Below are 17,219 nucleotides of genomic sequence, written 5' to 3'. Positions count from 1 at the left end.
CATTCACCTCAGGTTTCCACAGTGTTCCCTAGCCAGGGTTATTTGGCTAGCCCACCAGTGCATCTTGCACCTTCACTTGATTCATCTTTGGCAGCTTCTTTTCCATTGGTTCCAGAGTGTTATATCATTAGAGACACTCCTGTTGAGGTATCATGGAGTCTTCATGATGGTATCACACCATCTCATAAGTAGATTGTTGCCTTGTATGGCCACAACCCCCAACAATTAGTTACGCCGTGATCTGTTTATCACTTGAGCCGAGTGTGCTACTTTCTTGGCTCAAGCAGCGGTAGCTAATGTGGCCCATGCAGACATGCTTTAGTAATTATTAAAGCACGAGGCAAAGATCTCCTGGTTGAGAGAGCAGTGTTTGATCTCTCCACTACTCCCACCATGGATGAGACCACGGTGGCTGCCCTAAGGCATCACTATTCAATAGGCCAGATTAATGCTTCCACTACTAACTCAATAGTGGTGGGGGTTGGGGGATCTTCTAGGCATAGCCAACTGAGGTAGAGGATGATCTTGCAGACATGCACTGCACCATTTCGTAGGCCAGATTAATACTTCCACTACTAGTAGTGGGGGGGAGGCCGCGGGATCCTCTCTGAGCACAGAGGCATGGCTTCTTAGGATTTGCAGTTTTTGAGTTATTTTCTAATGTTATGCCTTAGTGAAGGCTTTGAAGCATGATGTTGTTAGTTTCATTTGTATGTACTTATTTTTGGGTCATGTGAGGACTCCTATTTTAGCAATTATGTTTTTGGACGATATGTTATATTGTTCTTGTGGTTGGGATTGTGGATGCTCAGAGGTGCTTTCTTCTTCCTCTGCATTGACTTCCCGTCCTGACACCTCGCCCACTATCTCCTGGCTCCGGCACGGGGGCGAGGCGCGGACGACCGCGCCTCCAGGCACGGCCCTCAACGGTACGTCCACGGTTCACGGTTTTCTCTTGGATGTGTGTCAATGATCCTTCCGTAGGTTCACCTACGGAAACCTTGTTACGACTTCTCCTTCCTCTAAATGATAAGGAAACCTTGTTACGACTTCTCCTTCCTCTAAATGATAAGGCTTAATGAACTTCTCACAACGTCGCCGGCGGCGAACCGCCTGCGTCGCCGCGATCCGAAAACTTCACCGGACCATTCAATCGATAGGAGCGACGGGCGGTGTGTACAAAGGGCAGGGACGTAGTCAACGAGAGTTGATGACTCGCACTTACTAGGAATTCCTCGTTGAAGATCAATAATTGCAATAATTCCTCGTTGAAGATATCGAGAAGTTAACTCTTTGAATATGTAGTGGCTCTCTTTGAATATATTTATGGGCCATTTTCTTATGTCTCCTTAAATATATGATGTGTCCAAATTTGAATGAGAAAAAAAGAGACTATGTAAAATTTTTAATTGCTTGGTCTTGGTCTTCAATGAGACTATTTTTTTGTTTGTAGTTTGAATACACATGCTTTGGTTGGGACAACATTGCGAGATGAGATAGTGAATTGTGCAAATGTTTGTATTACAAATCATGAGGACTTCTTAAAGGATATGCCTGGGAGAGATAGAAGGTTAATAGCTCAAATTAGACATAAATACACTAAGGGTGCCAAGTCATGGTACCCTCTTACTCTCGCAGATATCTTGGAAAGCTTGTGTATAATGTGAGTCGATGCTTTCATTTTCCAATTGCATGAACTTTAATCTTAGTTACATGCTTTAAATCTTTGTCAATGTTTGTGGTTAATGATTTACAAGGTACACATCACACAATTGATAAACAAGAAGCTCAAGCAGGCAAGATTGTCATTGTTTGAAGAAGAGATCGAAAAATTGGAGGAGAAGGAGAGTGACAAATTGGCCACTCAATACGGTTATAGAATTTTTAAGGTAAAGAGAAGTTATCTCCTTCTTTTTTTGAAAGTTTCCAAACATAGCATGATTAACGTGTGGTTAGCAATGTCAACTTGCATGCTTAAAACATAGCATGATTAACGTGTGGTTAGCAATGTCAACTTGCATGCTTAAAACAAAATAAGACAAGCGTTGAGTATGTACTCTTTTATTCGTGTATCTCTGTACCATCTTTTTTGTTTGGTTTAGATTCTTAATACAACTAATCCAAAGCATGGTGATGACTAGCGATGCAAAGTATGGTCACTGAAATGGGGGGCAGATAGCTACACAACTTTGGAGAAGTTGAACCTACTTCCCATGTGTGACGTCCCCATCGAGTCTAAAGTCTATTGGTTATCTTTGTTGGAGGCAAACAAGGCCACTAAATCTATGTTCAACCTTGCTCTCGAGAAGACCACATATATAGATAATAAGTTGTAGCCTTTTATTGAAATTTTTCTTGGCACATGGCACCCTATTGTATTGGACTCCTGCAGTTGCTATCCACACATTCTTGTTTTGATACATGGGCTATCCACATCTTTGTTTTTGTTTTGTAGTTGACTTCAGAGAGAAGTGATTCTAGAAAAAATATTGAAAAGAGCTCAAGATTTGCTGAGAAATTGTCAGGATGTTCCTAGTGGTATTGTGGTCCTTGAAGATTGTTTATAGATGAGGGATGGTGCTTCCTTTGTTTTACTTGGAGAGTTTACAGCCTTTGGATTTAGTGGCTTACCACCATTTGATAGAAGTATCATGTAGTAGAGAGCGTAGCAGGGAGAAGATTCATGGAGTCTTAAAGAGGAGTGTTACATTTATGGCTTGCTTCCTTGAGTTGTTTTGCCATCACGTGATGGTATTTACCTTGAGTTAAGATGTGGTATAGCTCTTATTCTCAAGGTATGTTTAAAGACATGCTGTGTGTGTGCCTTGATGTGGACAGAGATGAGAGACTTGTTTCATCATACCTGGAAGACATGGGGAGGCTAGCAACTCATGGGCTGCTGACGAGGAGATTAATGTGCATACGGGAGATAATCCGTATAACTAGCGAGCATTTGCTCCTTAATGCCAAATTTTGTGAAGAAGATTTTATTTATGAAGAAGATTTTATTTATGAAGATCCACTTAATGACAATGTCGTGGGTGCTAGTGAAGCCAAAAATTTACCTTTTTAAAGGACCATATGTATAGTCCCTTATTTAGGACACTTTCCACTAAGGTTGATAAAATCTTAGGGTTTTAACCCTAATGGACACAATCCTTTCATCTGGTCACCATCATGTGGCTGCTAACAAGAGACCTTTAAGTGTGAATTGATGAAGATGACGCTATCCCTTTCGTGGTAGATGACGCTACTAGCACCCTGAGAGGTTTCTGATGGCCTTATTGATGGGTACAAGTGTTATTCAATGCTGCTTGTAGTTTCTTGTGTTGCTTGAGTACTTGGCTTTGTATCTATGAATTCTTGCCACTGAGATGAGCTTTGCTTTATACTATCTCATTGTGCACACTGCTAGTATTGGCCACCTTTGACCATGAGGAGCTGATTCTCATGAGGAGAAGTGCAATGTTACTATGGAGCTTTATTGGTTTTGTCAATTTATTGGCCGCCTCCTTCTCCCTCTCCAGCTTGTTTGTAGGTCCAATATGGGCTACTACAACTACTACTGGCTACCAGTCTTTTTATCTGATCCTCCTGTGGGAGTTCGATTGCATCATATGTTGTTGTCCATGGATCATTATTTGTGTGTTTATTGCTACTTTGTGCACAGTTAGAGATGGAAAGTGAGAGTACTAATCCTAACTTACTCTAAGCTTATCCTAAACTAGGAGAGCTATACCTAAGCTTTGATACCATGTTGAGAAACACAGATTGAGCTCTCCTAAAGACAAAATAACTTCCTAATTAGACCCTAATCTAAACTAATTAAACATGATTGATATGACTAATCTAAGGTGGATGAAGCCTAAGTGTGCTTATGATGAGTGAGTAGTGCTAATGAACTCACATACAATTAGGTTATAGGATTAAAACTTGTACTCATAGAGAGACTTGAGATTTATGTAAGTGCTATATTCATTGCTTGAAAATGGTCCCCTTTTATATGAGGAGGTACACCTTTTGGTTTGCACATCAATGTGGGATAATTCCCTTTGCTCATGTGGCTTCATGATGCTAAACTTTTCTCTTTCTTGGCTACCTATACTCACTCCCTACCTTTTCCTCTTGTGCTAAACGATACCACATTTCTCAATAAGACTTTCAAGGAAACAAAGTCACCCTCTTCAAAGGTTACACCATGTAACTTCAAGTATAACATGGGATTCAAAGATGTCGATTGGAAAAAGTGGTGTTGTTAAAAAAAAAATCGAATATACCTTGAAGCAAGCTTAGTATTTTGAAAGTTTTTTTTCTAATGCATATAAACATGCTTAAGTTCTATTCTAGTGCATTTTCATGAAGTTATGGTAGTTGTTATTGGGCAAGTTTTCCTTATTTAATAGCCACTTTTCTAGCCTAGCCTCGTTTTGAATTTACCTCTATTCAAATATTCAATCTCTCAAGAAAGCCTTTAAGTTTTTGCCTACATCTCTCAAGCAAGCCTCTAAACATTCGCCTGAATCTCCTCTTTCCTCACATATTATTTATGCACAAACAACAATGAAGAGAGATTTGATTTTCTAGTGCTATTAACAAGTGAAACCAAAAAGTCATATTTGCCTTCATTGATTTTCTATCTCTTTTCTATACCTAATTCCTCTAGTGTTAGGAAGTGTTGTTGCATTAAGTTGCGCTAAAGTGCTAAACGGAGGTATGGATATGTTAAGAGGGCATTAATTTTATGTTATTTGAAATGCAAGTGCCTAAAATTAACGTTTTACTACACTTATATTTTTTTCAAAGAAAGGAGGTGATTACAATTTCAATATTGTTTTATGGTTTGTAGAACATCACAAACAATTCTAAGAAGTGATTTATACATCTGGACCTGGATGATGAGTATGCTCCTCTCTATAAGAGAACATAGACTTCTAAGATCAACCCTTATATAATGCAACATACTAGAGCATTAGGGAAAAGCATGTTGATATATGGGTAAAGGATCAATTTACCCACCTCATTCCTCAACACAAAACTACCTAAATTTTGATGGATAGCGACTAATAAGATCTTCTAATGTAGAAGACCCATTGGAATGAGGGGGCTGAGGTTCCCCTAGTCATGCTTAAGAAAGATAGGTTTATTGCTAGATTGAAACAAAGTCTTAGGTTGATGGTGGAGCTCAAGAAGCCACAAACATTTAACGATGGAGTCACCCAAAGGAGAAAGAGTGGAAGATGCAAAGATTAGGTCAAATGACATGACATGGAGATAGGACACACATTTAATGATGGAGTCACCCATAGGAGAAAGAGTGGAAGATGCAAAGATTATGTCAAATGGCATGGAGATAGGAAACAAGGTAGAGGTTAGAGTTGAGGAGAAACCCAGATTAGTGACTTGAGAGGTTGTGCCAATTTTCAGTGAACGGATACCTCAAGTGGTTGCTAGGTTGTTTGAGGATGATCTATTGTGGAAGGACATGCACGACATGGTGAGCATGATGAACAACATGAGCATAAACATGGTTGGTGGTAGTGGTGGTAAAGGAAGAGGAAGAGGTTATGGTGGTAGAGGACCTTATATGGGGTTAGTGGCCTATCTATTTGAGAGCCATGAGTGGAATGCAAGAAGAGGTAGAGGCATGTATGGTGGATGAGGGATGGAATAATAACAATGTTATAATTGTAAGGTTTTAGAAAAATTATTCTACAACCAAGACACAAAGTTCAAACCTCCGCCAATCAGTCCCATCCACCAATTGGCAGCTACTTTTTTACGAAGTTGAATATGAGATATAAAAGGGATTGAGTTTCCTTCAATACCAGTATGTAGTTTAAACTGAATTATGACTGACGAGTCTTACTGATCATCCCATTGAGACTATATGAAAATGTAAGAAAAATTTCTGTTATCAAGATGATGTGTGTTCCTTCGATTTTTGCAATAACCTTGCAATGTTTAATAGGTTTTGAGGGATAATATATTTGTCCTTACTTAAAAAAATATGTTGGGGTCTCCTTTAAGATAGTGACCTCTAAATCTCTCACATAGATTCTTAAATTTTTATTCCTATTAAGTTTGAATTCTTATTTGGATAGAGCATGAAAATTTAAGCACTTTTACTTTTTATAGCTTGTCAATTAGAGCTACGGATGAAAAGTTATGGTCATTTCTTTGACACCCTTGAGAAAGTCACTACAAAGCGATTTGGGATATCCAACAAGATTGTAACCATCTACTCGCCTTGTAGTGATTCTACTTTATTTTCACACATAAGTTCTTCATAATGTAATATGACACCATTTCTTTGACACCCCCTATCACATTGTAGCGATTTGGCAAAGTTTTAAATCACAACAACACTAACAGAAGCATTAGGGGAGAGTTGGACTCAATTTTGAAACTTTTTTCTCTAGAGAGAGAGAGTTTAGATCAACAAGAAGAGAGCCATAGGAAAAAAAAAGTCACTACAACACGATAAGGGTCCAACAATTGGACATGATGACCCCTTCCACATTATAGGTATTTGGCAAAGTCTCCAAATCACTCTAATGCGATAAGATATGATGACCCCTATCACATTGTAGTAATTTAGCAAAGTTTGACAAATCACTACCTACAACACGATAAGGCTCCAACAATTGGACATGATGATCCCTATCATTTGTCAAAGTTTCCAATCACTACAACACTAGTGGAAGCATTAGGGGAGAATTAGACTCTAGAGTTTCCAAATCACTACAACACTGGCAAAAGTGTCAGGTGCATAATGTTGCCAAAATTCTAGGAAAACAAAATCACTACAACATGATAAGGGTCCAACAATTGGACATGATGATCCCTATTGCATTATAGTGATTTGGTACTAGACTATTGTTAGCTCATTTGCTCATTTTTTATTTTCTACCTAATAATTCTGGAGATATGCCAAAGAAATCACTTTTAATAGTAGTGAGATATGTCAATGAAAGGGTGTTATATTACATTATGGAGAACTTATGTGTGAAAATAAAATAGAATCACTATAAGGCAGTTACATGGTTACAATCTTATTGGACATCCAAAATTGCTTTATAGCGACTTTCTCAAGGTTGTCAAAGAAACGGTGTCATATTACATTTTGAAGAACTTATGTGTGAAAATAAAGTAGAGTCACTACAAAGCGATTATATAGTCACAATCTTGTTGGATGTCCCAAATCACTTTGTAGTGTCTCAAGGGTGTCAAAGAAATGGTGTCATATTACATTATGGAGTACTTATGTGTGAAATAAAGTAGAATCACTACAAGATGATTAGATGGTCACAATCTTATTGGATGTCCCAAATTGTTTTGTAGTGACTTTCTCAAGGGTGTCAAACAAATGGTGTCGTATTACATTATGGAGAGCTTATGTGTGAAAACAAAGTAGAATCACTACAAGGCAATTAGATTATGCTTCTACCAATATTATAGTGATTTGAAAACGTTGGAGTCTAATTCTTCCCTAATTCTTCCATTAGTACTATAGTGATTTGAAAACTTTGCCAAATGACTACAAGATGATAGGGGCCATCATATCCAATTGTTGGACCCTTATCATGTTGTAGTGATTTGGTAAAATTTTCCAAATCACTACAATGCGATATGGGTCATCATGTCCGATTGCTGGACCCTTATCACGTTGTAGTGATTTGGAAACTTTGCTAATGCCAAGTAGCCTCATCCATGGGCAAATGCTTCCATTTAACAAGGAATTCTTCAATATCCATGTTCCTCAATGCTCTTGTCCTCTTGTCTACAATCCTCTCTGGTTCATATATTATCTCTCCTTCTTCATCCATCGGTGGTATTTCTTCAAGCTCTTGAGGAAGTGAACCCACAAACCTCTTGAAGCTAGATACATGGAACACATTATGGATTCTTGTGGAAGGAGGTAAGTCAAGCTTGTAAGCCAATTCACCTACTCTCTTGACTATCAAATATGGTACATAATACCGATGAGCCAACTTTGGGTTGGAAGACCCTTTGAGGATATTGTGACGGCTCTAAGGAAGCTTGAGTAACACATAATCACCTTCCTTGAACTCCACTTCACGTTTATGCTCATCTGCATTTGCCTTCATGACTTCTTAAGCCTTCTTCATGTTGTCCTTACATAATTGAAGAAGCTGTCTCATCATTTCCAATTTGTCCTTGGCTAAAGGATTAACCATTTTATCCTCATGAAAGGAAATGGATGGCACATGCACTTGATAACCATAAATAGCTTCAAAAGGTGACATCCTAATACTCAAATGCTTGCTGGAATTATGGCAAAATTTAGCAAAGTAGAGCCATTCATCCCATGATGCTTGCATGTCATGATAATAGTACCTCAAGTACACTTTAAGCCATTTGTTTGTGCACTCCGTTTGCCCATCCGTTTAAGGGTGATAGGCTGTAGAGGGAGTGATTTGAGTACCCAAGTTCTCATACAATGTCCTCCAAAAAGTGCCCATAAACTTAGTATCTCGATCACAAACTATATTGAGTGGCAATCTATATATCTTGAATACATGCTCCATAAATTGCTTGGCAATGTGAGAGGCTCCATATGTAGTCTTTGAAGCAATGAAATGGGCTGATTTGGTGAGTCTATCCACCACCACAAAAACTTGATCCCGTCCATGCTTCGTCTTTGGTAGACCCGTGAGATGATGAAGTCCATACAAATGTGAGTCCATTTCCCATCTGGAATAGGCAAAGGATAGAGTAAACCACTTGGTAATTGGTGACTATCCTTATTCCTTTTGCATGACACATATTCTAATACAAATTTCTTTACATCTCTCCGCATACCTTTCCAAATAGAAGCTTTTACTCACTTTGTCAAATGTCTTGAGTACACCAAGATGACCCGAAAGTGGTGAAGAATGCATCTCGTAAAGCACCTTGGGAATGTAAGATGAGGTAGGAACCAAATACACCTTATCCTTGTGCCATAAGAGACCATTCCCAAGCTTATAATAACGAGGAAATTATTCACCCTCTCCTTGCTATAATTTTCTGTAAATATGGGCAGCATTCTCATTGACAAGATACTCCTCTGGAATCCCTTTGATCCATTTACTATACACTTCCATAATTGATGTCATAGTACAAGCCCACATTCTAGACAATTCATCCACTACTACATTGTCCTTTCCCGGAGTGTAGGATATCTCAAAGTCATATCCTTGGAGAGTAGCCAACCACCTCTTTTGTTTGGGAGAAAGATTGGGTTGGGAGAGGAAAAATTTCAGCACCCTATGATCACATATCACCTTGAAATGAGCACCATAAAGATAGTGATGCCATTTCTTGATTGCATGAAGTATAGCCAACATCTCTTGCTCATAAACATGCAATTCCATCTCCTTCTCCGAAATCTTCCTACTCTCAAATGCAATGACACCATGCTCTTGATATAAAACTGCTCCAAGACCATTTCCACTTGCATCTACTGTAAGATTCCTCCCCAGCCTCTCAAGATATCCAGCATCTTCCTCGATAATCAATCCCCTCTTCAGAAATATAAAAGATCTTATTTCTAACTGTTTTAACCTAGAGAGAGAAAATATTCTAGAGAGAGAATATTCAGATTTTGAATATTTTTAGATAGAAAAATTTCTCATATTATTAAAATAAATTCCCCTGAAACAGAAATTCAAAAAGAACTTTCCAATGTGCAATTGGAATAAATTGGAAATGGGTATAAAGGACCTTAGCCTAAGGGTCTAGATTTTCAGAAATTTTTGGATTATGGTCCAATTAAGGTTCCTTTGGACCAATAAGATCAATCCATGGGTGGGGAGGAGATAAATCCAATTTTGTAAAAGAAGATACCCAAAAATGAGTAAATGCTCACATAAGATGAAGAGTTGACTATGTACAAGGTTTATTAGTAAGAAACTATAAGCAATATTATAATATGAGATATTTTGGGTATAATGATTTCATTTTGACACATATGTAAGGAAGGGGAGTCCCTTCAATGCTCACATAAGATGAAGAGTTGAATATGTACAAGGTTTATTAGTAAGAAACTATGAGCAATATTAAAAATATGAGATATTTTGAGTATAATGATTCCATTTTTGACACATATGTAAGGAAGGGGAGGTCCTTTAATGAGGCGCCTACTTCACATGTGCAAATTGAGTTTTAAATCATCAAAAATTGAGATATTTCATCTCTCCTCTCTCTTCTAATTCAAGTCTAGTTCCAAAAAGTTAGCTTAACTGACCTAAAAATGGTCAAAAATTGACCAAACTGATTTGGAAAATTCTAGAATCAGTTTGTTTGGTTAGGAGCTCAATTTTTCCTATAAATAGAAGCCTCCCCCTTGTTGAAAAAATATAGTGTTTTATGCACTGTTACTCTATTCCACCCAAGTCAAGAACTATGAATTTATTAATAATTCACTAGTTTTTGACATTTCCCTCTTCCAAGGATTGGTTGGCCACTCTTGTTCAAACAAGAGTTGAACCCTCAAACCATCAAGCCAAAGGAAAGCTTTCAAAGTCATTAGTAAGTTGGTGATTCTTCTTTTCACTTATTTTATGAATTTTATGGCTTTAAATGGTTTTTATGCTTTATGTCCTCTAAAAATGTTATGCTTCATTTACAAAAAGGCATTCCCCTCCTCTAACAAGACCAACCATTCTCTATCTTAGGTGAATGGTTAATTGATTAATGTCAAGTTTTTATAATGTTTGTTCAATTAAGTGAAAAAATATTTACTTAGGATAATTTTAATACTTTTGGTGCATTTTTAATTAGTTTCAAAGACTTAGAAATTTAAAAAATGGTCAGCCATACAAAGGAGGTTATGGCAAAGTTTTTAGAAATTAGTGAAATAAAATTCATCTTTTATTATTCTAAAAGAGTAATCCTTATGATTTCTATATTCTAAAGTATCATTTTCATGCATAGAAGATGCATTTTGATTATTTGTATAAAAGATAAATTTTTATTATAAAAGTGTTACTTTTATCATATTTGGAAGTCATGCATAGGGGTATGCATAAAAGATGATTATTTTATTATAAAAGTGTTACTTTTATCATATTTGAATTTCATGCATAGATGTATGCATTAAAAAAATGATTATTTTATTATAAAAATGTTACAAAAAAATGATTATTTTAGTATAAAAGTGTTACTTTTATCATATTGAATTTCATGCATAGAGGTATGAAAAAAATGATTATTTTATTGTAAAAATGTTATTAAAAATGATTATTTTATTATAAAAGTGTTACTTTTATCATATTTGAAATTCATGCATAGGGGTATGCATAAAAGATGATTATTTTATTATAAAAGTGTTACTTTTATCATATTTAAAATTCATGCATAGGGGTATGCATAAAAGATGATTATTTTATTATAAAAGTGTTACTTTTATCATATTTGAAATTCATGCATAGGGGTATGCATAAAAGATGATTATTTTATTATAAAAGTGTTACTTTTATCATATTTAAAATTCATGCATAGGGGTATGCATAAAAGATGATTATTTTATTAATGTTACTTTTATCATAATTGGATTTCATGCATAGAGGTATGCATAAAAGATATTTTTATACTAAAAGTGTGATTTTCATCCTAAACGAATTTTATGCATATATTAGATGCATAAGAGAAATTCTTTTATTCTAAAAGTGTAATTCCTACTAAATTGAATTTATGCATAGGAAGATGCATAAAAGATTGATTTTTATTTCAAAAGTGTCATTCTCTTTAAAATGGAATTTATGCATAAATAGATGCGTAAAGAAATCTTATATCAAATATAAGAATTCTCTTGTATTCTATAAATAGATGTTGAGATGTGATAAGATGTGATAAGATGCGTATGGGAAGTGATAGGATGTGATAAGAGGTGTATGAGATGTGATAAGATGTGATAAGATGCGTATGGAAAGTGTTAGGATGTGATAAGAGGTGTATGAGATGTGATAAGATGTGATAAGATGCATATGGGAAGTGATAGGATGTGATAAGAGGTGTATGAGATGTGATAAGATGTGATAAGATGCGTATGAAAAGTGATAGGATGTGATAAGAGGTGTATGAGATGTGATAAGATGCGTATGAAAAGTGATAGGATGTAATAAGAGGTGTATGAGATGTGATAAGATGTGATAAGATGCGTATGGGAAGTGATAGGATGTGATAAGAGGTGTATGAGATGTGATAAGATTTGATAAGAGGTGTATGAGATGTGATAAGATTTGATAAGATGTGTATGAGAAGTAATAGGATGTGATAAGAGGTGTATGAGATGTGATAGGATGTGTATGAGATGTGATAAGATATGATAAGAGGTGTATGAGATGTGATAGGATGTGCTAAGATGAGTTAGGATGTGATAAGATGTGTATGGGATGAGGTGAAAAGTGTATCTAATAGGATAAGATGTATATGGGTTGTGATAGGGCAAGAATGGATGTGATGTGGATGTATGCATATAGATGTGGAGGTATGGATGTGAATGTGAATGTGAATGTAGAAGTGGATGTATGGATGTAGATACGGAGGTGGATGTATGTATGTGAATGTGGATGTATGAATGAGGATGTGAAAATGGATGTATGCATGTAGATGTGGGTGTATGGATGTGAATGTGGATGTGGATGTGGATGTATGGATATGGATGTGGATATGGATGTGTATGTATGAATGTGGATATGGGATTGGATGTATGATGTGGATGTACGAACATGGATGTGTATGTAGAATAATGAATGTGAATGTGTATGTGAATTAATGTGTCATCGATATGAGGGAATGGATAAGAATGAGTACACATTGAATGGAATGTGGAATAAGTAATGTGGACTGAGGAGGGATAATGTGGAAAGACGAGAGTTTGATATAGAAACTGTATTTTGTGACCTGTTTGTAAATGACTGTTTTATGTCAAGAATGCTAGGGAAGCATTTTGACCGTCTTGTGGATTAAGGTCATGGAGACCTAACTGATAAAGTTGCAACTGCTGACAGAGAGTCAAGGGAGGACGTCTCGCGTAGCAAGGTCGGCCAAGGTCTTGACCAGCCTCGGTTCGATTTAAATGGTGAGCTTCCAGTACGGTGGATGAGGGACCAAGGAAGCGGCTTATGAGTGAAGCGCTAGGTCACCTGCGAAGGATCCTAGAGGGTGCTGACCATACGGTGCTCGGGCTCTGGGTCGCCGAAGATACCCACACGTGCATGATGGAAGATATTGGAACAAGGAGTAAGAGTTGTTTTCTGAAACCGGGCATGGATCTGGTTGATTAACCTTGCTGGTCCTCAACGGATGAGTCCATGGCTCTCTTATATGGATCTGTTGGTTGATCTTGCTGATCTTCAACGAGGATTCCATCTTGATTTTTATATGTGAAAATATTGTCGGTACTATGAGCTAGGAACTATTGAAAAGGCCCCTGAGTGAACAAGTGGTGAGCGTTCTGGTTGCCAATGATGCCATAACTACACCGATGAATGAATGACTGGAAATAAGGATTCAACCAGATACTTGAGGATTGTCATCAGTGACATAATGGTTTCATTAAAGGATTGTTTTAAAGTTAGCTGATGCTGAGAAAAAGGCAATTTCATATTGGGTGTGTAAGTGGTGTGACTAGTTTTATGTTTGCATGAACTTCTGGCTAGAGGGCCTTGGAACTCTTTTCCTTGGTACCCGGGACAAAACCTAACCAAATTCCTAATTGGATCCCATCACTACAGTGGTTGGGCGGTTGGCTAACCCATGGGACTGGATGGGGTTAGGGTGGACTGATGGATCCGTAAATCGAGACTCAAATCCTGTTATTACGATAGATAAAGTAAATCTCGGATAGTAATTGTTCTATGGATAGGAATCAACGGCTGTGCCTCTTGATGGGGAAAAAAACGTTGATCCCAATGATCCAAGTGCAAGTTTCTTCCTTGATCTGATCGAGTATCTTTATAGGTGCAGTCGGATCAGCTTGATCAGTAATAGTTTTGACTACGTTAGAGTAAAGAGTTATCCTGGAGGAATCGCCCGTGCTTTCCAGGTAAAGGAAGTTTTTTCGGGTTCGGTTTTGGAAAAACCGACGGATTAGTCTCTTGTCCGGATATCCGTGAGCGAGGCCCCGTTTGTGGGACCCTGTCCGTGCAAGATGTACTACTTCCGCTGCTAGCGCCCCGACAAATCCGTTGCGCAGTGGGGACAGGGATCTCACATCCGCTCTCTGACATAGAATGTCTTTGTAAAGTTCAGACAAACAAGAATAGGAGTTGATGTAAGCAAGGCTTTGAGATCATTAAAGCTCTTATCGGCAATGGCATCCCAAAAGAAAGCTTCCCTCTTGAGTAAATCGGTAAGAGGTGCCGCAATAGATGCATAATGCTCCATAAATCTTCTATAGAAAGAAGATAGCCCCAAAAATCCTCTCAATTGAGTTGCATTGCTAGGAATTGGCCATTCTTTGACACATGCCACCTTCTTTGGGTCCACTCTAATTCCATTCTCCCCCACCAAATGTCCAAGGTATTCAACCTTCATTCACCATGAAAGTACATTTAGTCTCCTTTGCAAACAATCTATGCTCCCTCATGACTTCAAATACTTGCTTCACATGTGCCAAATGTTCCTCTTTGCTCTTGCTACAGATCAATATGTCGTCGAAGAACACAAGCACAAATTTGAACAAGAAAGGAGCCAACACCCGATTCATGAGTGCTTGGAAAGTGGCCAGAGCATTCGTAAGACCAAAAGGCATGACCATAAAATGAAATAATCCCCTTTCAGTCCTAAATGCCGTCTTCTCTTCATCACCCTCCTTCATCCTTATTTGATAATATCCCGATCTTAAGTCAATTTTGGTGAATAACTTGGCTCCTTTAAGCTCATCAAGAAGATCATTGATGCAAGGTATGGGGTATCTATTCTTGATGGTGACCTTATTCAAATCACGGCGGTAATCTATGCACATACGAAAGGACCCATCCTTCTTCTTCACCAATAGAACGGGAGATGCAAACGGAGATTGTGAGGGTTGAATGAGACCCATAGAAGGGCAAACCAAACTAGCTTTCTCATTGTCTCCATTTGCCACTTGCATTGGAGATAGCCCGAGAGAGTTGATGGATTTAGAGTTGATAAAGCTATGAGTACTCCCGGAATCCACAAAAATGTGTGCAACTCTCCCATTGATAGTAACCATCAATCTCAAAGTATTTGGGCTCTTGCAACCCACCAAAAGCTTTTGTGAAATGGAACATACATGAGTTGCATTTTCAGCATATAGTTTGCACTTTTGGGCATATCATCACCCACAATGCATGCATGATTCCTTCCACCGGGGTCAAAAAGAAACTCATCCTCTTATATTTAACAAAAGAATGATCCTCCAAATCCTCCCCATGTGTCTCTTCATTGCAATCTTGAAACTCTTCCATGCCATGAGATGGTTGAGTCATCATCCTCATCCATGATAATCATAGTAGCCACAACTTTCTTTGACTTGCAATCTTGAAACTCTTCCATGCCATGAGATGGTTGAGTCATCATCCTCATCCATGATAATCATAGTAGCCACAACTTTATTTGACTTGCAAATATGCCCGGGTGACAACTTCTCTTTGCATTTGAAACAAAGGCCTTTTCTTCTCAATTCCTCAATCTTAGGACCATCCATCCTTTGAGTCTTCTTGAAGGGTTGAGGAGACTTCTTGCGATGAACCCACTGCTCTTCTTAGCATCATTATGAACTTCATTCATGGTATGCCCACTTCCAAAAGATGATGGAAGTTTGTGAGTGTAAGTGGATGTGGTAGAAGACATACTCTTCCCAAAATTAGAAGAAGCATTAAATGGCTTATGAGTGATTGCATCGGGCTGAAATCTCCTATACTTCGCCTCATATAGCTCCGCCAACCTCATAGCCTCCTTGATAGTGGTAGGTCTTTGTGTCAAAACATCCGCCTTGATGTATGAATCTAGACCATGCACAATCATGCCTTCATTGAGCCCATCCATAAACATAGAGAGGTTCATAAACTTCTTGATGTACTCTCTAACCAATATACCTTTTTGTGTGAGTTCATACCATTGCTCATGGTATTGATCAAGAACCAAAGGCAAAACAAATGGTATATTCATTTCTCTCTTCAATTCTTCCCAAGTGTGTGGCATAGTATCTTCCTTAATCATATGTCTCCACCATTGATGTGCATAATCTTCCAAATGTAAGGATCAAAACTGCACTTTATCCCTTCACTCTTTGGGTAGAGCTGAAAGTATGTATCCAACTTGTTCATCCATTCCTCCAACTCATTTGGGGCTGATCCATCACCGTTGAACTTGGAGAGAGAGATCTTGTCTTTCACATCCTTAGATGCGGTAGATGATGCATTCTCATGATGGTGCGAAGGCTTGTACTTTTGCATTTGCACATATGACCCAAAGAGTTGTGCAAAATCCTTGTACTCCCTCTTGAGAAAGTGTGGCATTTCCATCCACCTATCATGAGCTTCTCTTTGCTTCTTGATGAATGACATATGTTCCCAATCATGTACATCCACATCATACACCTCTTCTTCAATCATGGAGTATTGATTTGCTTTGGGCTGCGAAGGTACTCTTCTAGGATCCCCAACATTGGACTCCACATGTTTGAATGTAGGTGCATGTTGCCTTTCATTCATTTGAGAAGAACCCACTTGAAATGAAGTAGGCTTTGTCTCCCTCATAATAGAAGGTCTTTGAGCAATTGCCATGAACCCAAAAGAAACATTCTTGGTTGAATGCTCATGTGTCAGAAGAACCCACTTGAAATGAAGTAGGCTTTGTCTCCCTCACCATAGAAGGTCTTTGAGCATCCTCCATGAACCCAAAAGAAACATTCTTGGTTGAATGCTCATGTGTCAACTTAGGATAAGCCTCTTGCATCATTGGTTGTTTGCCTTCCCTTCGGCCTTCAAAAGCTGTCTCAAAATGTTGATTGTCTTCATGTTGACCACCATGACCACTATCATATGGATGTTGACTCATTCGTCGAATGACATTCTCTTCCAAAGCTTCCATCCTTGTAGCCATAGTGTCAAGTTTATCATTGACCTCCACCTTTGTAGCCATAGTCTCCATCTTTGCATTGATTTCCATTAGCATTTGTAGGAGGGTGTCATTGGAGACGGAATGTGAGGATTGTGCGGTATACTTGGGGACACTCCCAACAT

The sequence above is a fragment of the Cibotium barometz genome, chromosome 20, assembly GCF_041138505.1.
Source record: "Cibotium barometz isolate CiBa-2024 chromosome 20, ASM4113850v1, whole genome shotgun sequence".
Classification (NCBI taxonomy): domain Eukaryota; kingdom Viridiplantae; phylum Streptophyta; class Polypodiopsida; order Cyatheales; family Cibotiaceae; genus Cibotium; species Cibotium barometz.
Note: the sequence above shows the minus strand (reverse complement) of the source record.